The 8,299-nt window shown below is 39.7% G+C and overlaps 1 protein-coding gene across 2 annotated transcripts in view; it reads left to right on the forward strand.

Moving 5' to 3' along the window:
- The first annotated feature begins 1,178 nt into the window (after nucleotides 1-1,178).
- The window catches only part of ncmap (non-compact myelin associated protein), a 15,851-nt gene continuing 8,730 nt past the window's right edge, over nucleotides 1,179-8,299 (forward strand). The window contains exon 1 of one of the 2 annotated variants that reach the window (XM_010756990.3): nucleotides 1,179-1,435. The gene's annotated coding sequence lies outside the window, so the exon portion shown is untranslated. The remainder of the gene's footprint in view (nucleotides 1,436-8,299) is intronic. The other variant, XM_019260377.2, reaches the window with a different exon arrangement.

The following is an 8,299-nucleotide window of genomic DNA, read 5'->3' on the forward strand; positions in this document are numbered from 1 at the left end:
TTTACACCATTTATCCTGGACTGAAAGCAACACAATGCCGGGTTGCCATTTTGAAAGATGTATTCTTCTCTATGAAACTTGACCCTGCAGCTTTTAGGCTTGTGTAATGGTCTTCCACCACAAATGAACAAGGGGGGGCATGGGGACACCAGCACTGTGCATGTATGCAGGTTAATGGGTGAAGCAGAACAATGTGTGTCTGCCAAAATGAAGTTTGGTTACACTTTCTCACAAAAGCACAACACTGACTCGCTTTATAGTCGTGGCCTCCACTTATCCCCCGGAGGTAACATGAGGCGAGATCCTGGCGACTTGTTGGCACTGTTTGGGGAAAGACTACCATGACCGCGGCATGTTACGGGAGCTTGTGTGCTACAGTTGGGAAGATGAGCTAATTATTGCCGGTAAAACAATATTTCCTCTTCAGTGAACACAAATGTTGCCAAGTTTTTGAAGAAAAGAAAAGAAAAGAAAAGAAAAGAAAAGAAAAGAAAAGGCTTTTGCATGCTTTATCTGTTCTCCAAACACGCCCAGTACCCTTTGGACAAGTATTATAATTCACATAGTTAATTTTTAACTACATACATAAAACACGTTCGTGCAAAGATGAACGGGGTTTTGTGATAAGTTTGAAACCGCATACTTTGTCTACACGCTCACACGGAACATGCACACACATGCATTCTCATTATGAGAGGCAATGATTAGATTTTATTGTTCGTTGACCATGACATGAGGAGACCCGGTGCAGGCGTATGTATTCAGTATACTAATTCATAAGTGTGCACACACCCAAGAGTATAACATCCACCCTGGATGTGGGCATATGAGATTTTAACTTATTTTCATCTGAAGGCACAGTGAGTCCCACCCTCTGGAGTTCATGCCCTTGTGGGATGAAGCCGGTCTGATTTTGAGAGGCAGTAGTCATGGTGAGAGACGAGCCGAGCAGACAAGTCTGAAGAGGAGCCTCGCTTTTTGATCATCGTCCACGGCACGCCTAAGGGCCTGGCGGAAGGACCTGAAAAACCAGCTGCCTGAGATTATTACTTTCAGCCAGGCTCAGCTCATGAGCAACAAGTGAGCAAGCGTGGAGCCTCCTCCTCCTCCCCTTCACTTCTCTCCTCCTCCTCTTCACATAAACACTCTGATTCACACAGAACCCACACACACACACACACAGAGTCACCTGGGCTTGTTTTTAAAACTCTTTTGTCCTTTCTTTGTGTCTGTCTCGCTTGTTTTTTTTACCTGTGGGACTGTCACTTTAGCGGCATCTGGGACTTATATTACCTCTGTTGGAGTAACTCAGACTCCCCAGACCTGCTGTGAGTCCACCAGTGGACTATGCCCCCCTCGGTCAGCTGAGGGAGGGGGCTCTGAGCTGCTCGGGCTCCCATCTGGAAAAGGCTTGGGCTGAAATCAAAAAGGTTAGGTAAGTGCTCTAAACTCTTTTTTTATTGGCTGATTTTGTTCTGATCTAAACTTCGTCTCTTGTGGTTGAGAGTGATTTTTTAAATGAGATGGTTACGTCAGTCCTTTCTGTGTGTGTGTGTGTGTGCGTGTGTGTGTGTGTGTAAACGGGGGTTCTCCCAGACAATATGGCGGGACAACAGGTGAGTCACAGGTGAAAGGGAATAGCTCACATTCCAAAGAGCTCTCACATTTAGAAATCTACTGTTACTGTTGAACCAGCGGAACGACACAGATATTCTCACAGTTTCCAGCTGCGCTATCTCTCATTGATAAGTGACTGTTTGATGGAACATTACTGCATATCATCTCATCAGCTCTCACCACATTGTAGGAAACTAAGAGATACGATAAGAGTGGATATCCTTTCTGCACTAATTGGGAGCTCACATATGTTATTTTCATATAATGGTAGCATAATGACATGGTGATGATTGATTGATTGATTTTATCATTGGTTTTAAAAACACCTGCTCAGCCCCGGGAGTGAGTGTTGAGGAAAAAAGTAGTGTGGACAACACAAGCCTGAAGCCTTAGTGATCCCTTTTGTGTGGGTGTATTGAGCCTGTTGGATCTGTAGCTTTGTTAGTTTTATAGATAAACTCATTTGAAGGTATTTGGCCAGGGAAGTTGTCTGTGTACTTCTAAGAAAAGAAAGGTTAACTCTTCTCTTTTCAACCAGGTCACAGTAATTACAGTAAAGTTAATTACCTTGCTGCACCTAACCAGCTGGACTTAGAATTAGGCTGGAACAGTGGCCAGTTTATGCAGCATGTACGATTTATCCACTAAAAAGACTAAAAAAACTACAGAATATAAAAGTAAAAAGAGCGTTATCCCTTTCATCTGTGTTCCACGATATAATATCCACTCATTTTAATCACAGAACTATAAATGCAGTTATAATGAGGCTGTAACTGGATCATGAAAATGAGCTGATGATTTTCACACGCAAAAAAAAAAAGAGAAAGAAAACGAGCTCCTGGCTGGCTCTGTGGACGATAAGCTCACTGCTTTTGTATGCGCTTTCTTTTGTTATCATGTTTAACTATGATACAAGTATTGTTTGAAAAAATATGCTTCATTATCCAGCCTTGGAAAGCGCACCGTGCATACCAGCGAGCAAAGTTCAATCGGCACCTCATTATTTAAGTTTGGTCAAGATGCCATTCTCTCAATGAAAAGAAGAAAAATGAGAAAATGGGGGCTTTATATGTAATACAATAAGAAAGGAAACTCAAAGGAAAACCCAGATGGCTTCATGTTGTTAGTATTAGTGATTAAATGTAGCATTTTGAGTATTAGTTCTATTATTGGATTATAACACTTATGGCAAATCAGAACATTCTGACTGGAGAATAAAACTTAATAAGACTATTCAAGCAGCTTTCTGTCATGGAAATATCTATATTAAAGGAGATTCATATATATTTGCTACATATTTGATGTACGTATATAATCCCTCAATGACACAGTGGTAATAATATTAGTTAACAAACACAAGCCCCCTTGACGGACAGATTTAGTGTAAAGTAGAATCATCCTTAAAGTACATAAACTGAGAACACCTGTCGCAGTATGTCACCGTTTGTGATGTTTTAACATGTCTACTTGGACGAACTGTGAGATTCCAATTTGGCTGAACAATGTTTGCCTTTGTTGTCACCTCTCATCCATATCTAGCCATCCCAGCTGGACTGGACGTTGATGCGAATTATCATTCTTCATGTCTGACAAACGGATTTAAAAAACCTTCCACTTTACTTCAGTCATTTGTGCCTAAACAGACACCCATGGGTTTGTTTCATCCAGTTTAGATAATGAGTGGATCAATCAAGAACAATGGCTTGTTTGTTCACTCCATACCACAGCGTTTTTATTTAGCTGCCTTTCTATAAATATCTATTTCTCATGCTTTTTGTAACCGCACGAACAATACACCGTAAGCTACAAAGCTGTTTTGCAAACCTTCTGTACCTTCAATGACCTCAAAGTCATTTTCATTTTCACTCTTAATCCTATTATGCGATTCTGTGATGAAAATAAATATTTGGTCTTCAATATCATTTATTTTCTGACCATTCAGTTTGGTATACAGATAACAATGTACACCTTTTAGATATTTCCTAATGTAGTCTGTATTTTCACAGCTACACATCGAGTTTATTTATAAAGTCCAAAGTCTTCAGAGGTTTTTTAGAGGTCAAAACTCACTGAAACACAGTCATGATTTATTACCTCTTTACCGCACACATCTTTTTTAGTTAGCTGATTTTATAAATCATCATTTACATCGAAAACAAGCCACTGTGCCAAAGACCTGTGCTGCCGTAAGTCCTGTGGTGACTGATAGAACTCATGGAGTTAAATCCATCTTTAGTGTGACATCTGGTAAATAAATACTACAGGAAATTTACATCTGACGTGGCACAGATGACCCCCCTGCTGTGACTGTATGCTTGCTCTTTCAGGGCTGAACTAATAGCTCCATCTGTGTCTTATTAACCTGTTTTAAATTCGCTGCTCAAATATTGACTCTGACCATCATTTGATGAAGGTCATACTGCGTTTATGAATGTACGTGCAGGAGCCTGTGTTATACTCAGTGACTGGACGAACGTGTGTAGAGGGGAAACAGTTAAGCCAGTGGACAGCTTCGTTTTTTTTTTTTTCCTCAAATAAAAAAAAAAGAGGAACTAAAAAAGAACTAAATTGTTCCAGTTCTGCATTGAGAGTCCACTCTCTGAAGAGGCCAATAAATGATTTGTTTACTGAGGGTGGAAGAAAGGATATTGAGTTTGCAGTGTGAATGAATAGCTGCAATTTGTGGAACAACAAACAGACTATTATTACAGCAAGGAGAAGGAGACTGACTGATGAGGAAGTAGATGTTGACGTCAGAACAAAGTGAGCTGATCAGATGTAGTCACAAATTCCTTAGCCTAAAATCACAAAAGATATCTTTCATATCGTTATAGTGATAATATCTTTGACTGTAGTTGTACAACAACGAGCCCAGTGATGATTTCTGTGGCATCACAGGAAAAAGAGCCTGGGTCCAAATCTGTATTTTTGTGTCTTTTTTTTTTTCACATTGCAACCTGCTTTCCCATCATTGTGACCAAAACCGCTGTCTGTCTTTACTCACACTCACATTTGGATGTTCCTTCTGTTATCGTGAGCTGGGGTATGAGCAGTTGCATACAGGAGTAACCCTCATTAAACAGCATTTTATTTTTTAATTTTAGGGTTAGGGTTAGCAACCAGCAGCAACTCTTTCTAGTCATCTAATGTCAATAGTTACATGACAGTTATATAGATGTAGATGGATGACTAAAATATAGGAAGGGGTTGAATTATAGACTATATAAAACATGGATGTAGTATCTGCCGGTTTCTAAAGAGCTTCTGTGAAACTCAGAATGTGGTGGCGCGTCACCATCTTGCCAACTTCTGGCTGGTCCATACATGAGCAAAGACATGAAACTTGGATGGAGCTGAGGCTGGGCTGAATGAATCCTGGGTGCTACCTGTAACAGCACCCACCAGTCAATCAAAGCCCTCTTAATTATGCATAACTTTAATATAACCTTAATATAATTTGAACAGGTCAGCACAGTTGTCATGAACGGTGAAATGAGCTATAGAGACCGAAACTATTTTTTGTACCAGGCTGTAAACATGTTTATTTCTGCTGTGAAGTTGGACATAAAATGATGGAAAATGATACAATAAGCTGCTCAGAAGGAAGAATAAAATACACAAGCTCTGTTCTGTGGGTCATTTCTATTACATTCCAGGTATTGTATGTAGCTTGTGATGTTCTTATAACCTGTTATTATTAATAAAAGGCGGTAGTCTTCTGAAGAACACCTGGCTGCTGAAGGATACGCTCACGCACTTTATCTTCTCTCTTTCACACACTTACAGTGGCTAATTATTTCCTGCCACAGACACAGCCTCTGTTCAAGAATAGTAGACATTTTGGAAATACACTTACTCGCTTTCGCCCAAGATTTAGGGTAGTTCAGTTACTCTCATGTCATTACAATAAAAACAAAGCAACAGCTAGGAAATCCTAAAGTCTTAAGATAATTAACACATCAGGTCTTTTTTCAAACATAAAATCAAAGCATAAATGTTGAAGTTTTGATTTTTTGTCCCAATTAAGCAAACAAGATATAATATGCACACTATATATATATATACACACATGTCATACAATGTTGGAAAGTTCTCCTAAAAGCATGCTTTCCTCCAGTAATGTTGTTTTAATAATCTTATAGTAAGTAAATGTTGGTTTAACATTAACTGAAAATGCAAATTCTAAATAATTTCAGTTCCCAGAGGTTATGAGATTAGTTTTCTGTATGATATCTGGATACTGTGTTTATGCATATAATGTATGGACAAATCCAGTGTCCTTGTGTACACAGTCTTAAACCATTAATGGAGCGTAAATGTTTACATTTCAATCTAAGCTGTCCATATCCTGGAGGCACTGTGAAAGGACTATTTTATAGCCCCATACATAAACACCACGTACACGAGACAAAGAGCACCTGCCAGCAACAAGAGTCAAGATTTGAAATTTGAGATCTGTTTGAAAATATCCCCACAAACTCTTTCTCACTCAGATGTGATTAAAAATCAAAGTTTTAATCACAACTTTGACTTGTAACCAGATCTCGTGTACACTGTACATGTTATCCAGCTTCCTGCTCAACAGCAAATATTACACAATCAGCTCTCTCAGTTTGACATCTATTTAGCATAGAGATTAAATGGCATATATCATGACTGCTGTTTGCAGAAGTGACAGCTTCTGATAAGTGGCTCATATGCTGTAAGAGTTGGGAACACCGTTGTTTTGGTAACGTGGTGGATACAGTATGCACCTCATGTTGGCAAGGTTGTGTAACAGTCAAATCATTTATCTATATATAGCCTGAAATCTAAAATCATTAATTTGTCTTTACCTGAGTTTATTAGCATTTAAAGATTAATACACAAACACAAGCAGAGATGGTTCAAACTCTTACCCCTAGCATAAAAACTACATCTGTAGTCATGTTTTCCCTCAAATATTTATTCAAAGGAGGCTCGGCTTTGGCAGAATATCATCATAGGAAGATTAAAGGAACATTACAGCAGCTGTGTGTCTCTATGATCAACTCGCTACCAAGCGGCAAACTCTATTACTGTGAACGTGAAGTGACAAAATGCAGTCCTCCAGTCTCCATTGAGGCTGGATACAGAATAGCCACTCTTCATAAGCCCCCCATATTAAAAGGTCCAACTTCACAGCAGAAATAAACATGTTTACAGCCTGGGTAACAAAAAAACGAGTCTGATTTTTTATTTTTGTAAACTCACATGTTCAAATTATATTAAGATTTAGTTATGCATAATTAAGAGCATGACCACTTTGATTGACAGGTGGCTTGTTTAAGCAACCAGGTGTCATTCAGTGCGACAGACGAGACAGATGACAGATGAGACAGACGAGACGGTTGCTACTAGTCATTTTGATCATGATGGTGACAGTACTCTATAGAGTAACATAGTAGGCTACTGTACATTATAGAATTGGAGTATTATAGTATATAGTTTAGAGAACTTTGATCCAAGTGATACTGACAGTTACAATCTCCTACTTCAGCACAGTAGCGTGGATTATCAATACACGGCACAGTTAGGCTGCTGACATTTCAGAGCCATGGTCGGGGTCATAGATTCAGTCAGTCAGTCAGATAAAAAATCAGTGAGTCAGGCAGACCCTTGCACTTTCTCACTATAAGGTGAGGAGAGGAGGCTGGCAGGTTAATGAGGGGGAGGCATTGTTGTCATTTGCTAACAAGGGTGATGGCATCCCACCTCAGCTGCCCGAAATCAACATACTGATGACAAACCAAAGCTATCCTATAAAAAGACAACGCTGTGCGCTGCATACACATCACCCAAGGCCAGCTGGAACTAGCTTTAAAAGGGCAGTTTCAATCAAGATAATTGATCTTGACTTTGAGCAGCTCACTCATGTTTTGTGTGCTGTGTTGTAGCCATAGCAGAGTGTTTCCTCTACAGAAGGGCATCAATGCACCTCCAAAACAAAAAAAGAATTGTCTTGACCAGTGCACACAAGAGGCTGCTGCGGATTACAGTACAGTATCATATGTACCAGTCAAGAAGAGATGAAGAAGTACACAAAAGATATATAAATAGATCGCTGTAGAAGCATCATAACTCGGACATGTTTAAACCACTCATAATGGTATGTACAAAAGGTATTGCAGCACTGGAGCATGCCAGTGTTTCATCCGGGGAGTTAGGTGTGTCAACTCCCACAGAATGGGTGTGTCAGCAGAAAAGGTAATACATCAGACTGATTACAGGTTAGGCTGAGGTGTAGGTGAGGTCACGTAACGTGCCTTCTAATTTACGTAAAGAGGAAACACCTATGATAAACACGCCTCATATTCCAATACGTGAGTGACTAACCCTGCAGTGCTCACCGTCCACAGTCAGCTCAAGACTGGATTACAAACAACTGTGCTTGCGCTGCCTAAATAATATACGTAATGCCCTGAGCATCACACATTCCCAAAAGTGTTACACATGAACATAAGTTAATGAATACATGCTTGAAGATGTTCCTCTAGGCACGTCAAATTGGCTCCCTTCACTGGTTAGAACATTTCTTGCACAAAATGTTTCTGTGGCGTGAAATGAAGCTAAAAAAAAAATATATAAAACTGCAGTTCCTCCAGCAGCCACTTGGGGCGGGCTACAGAACGAGTCAGTCTCCATAAGACCCTATGTTAAAATG

This window comes from Larimichthys crocea, chromosome XXIV (assembly GCF_000972845.2).
Source record: "Larimichthys crocea isolate SSNF chromosome XXIV, L_crocea_2.0, whole genome shotgun sequence".
NCBI lineage: Eukaryota > Metazoa > Chordata > Actinopteri > Sciaenidae > Larimichthys > Larimichthys crocea.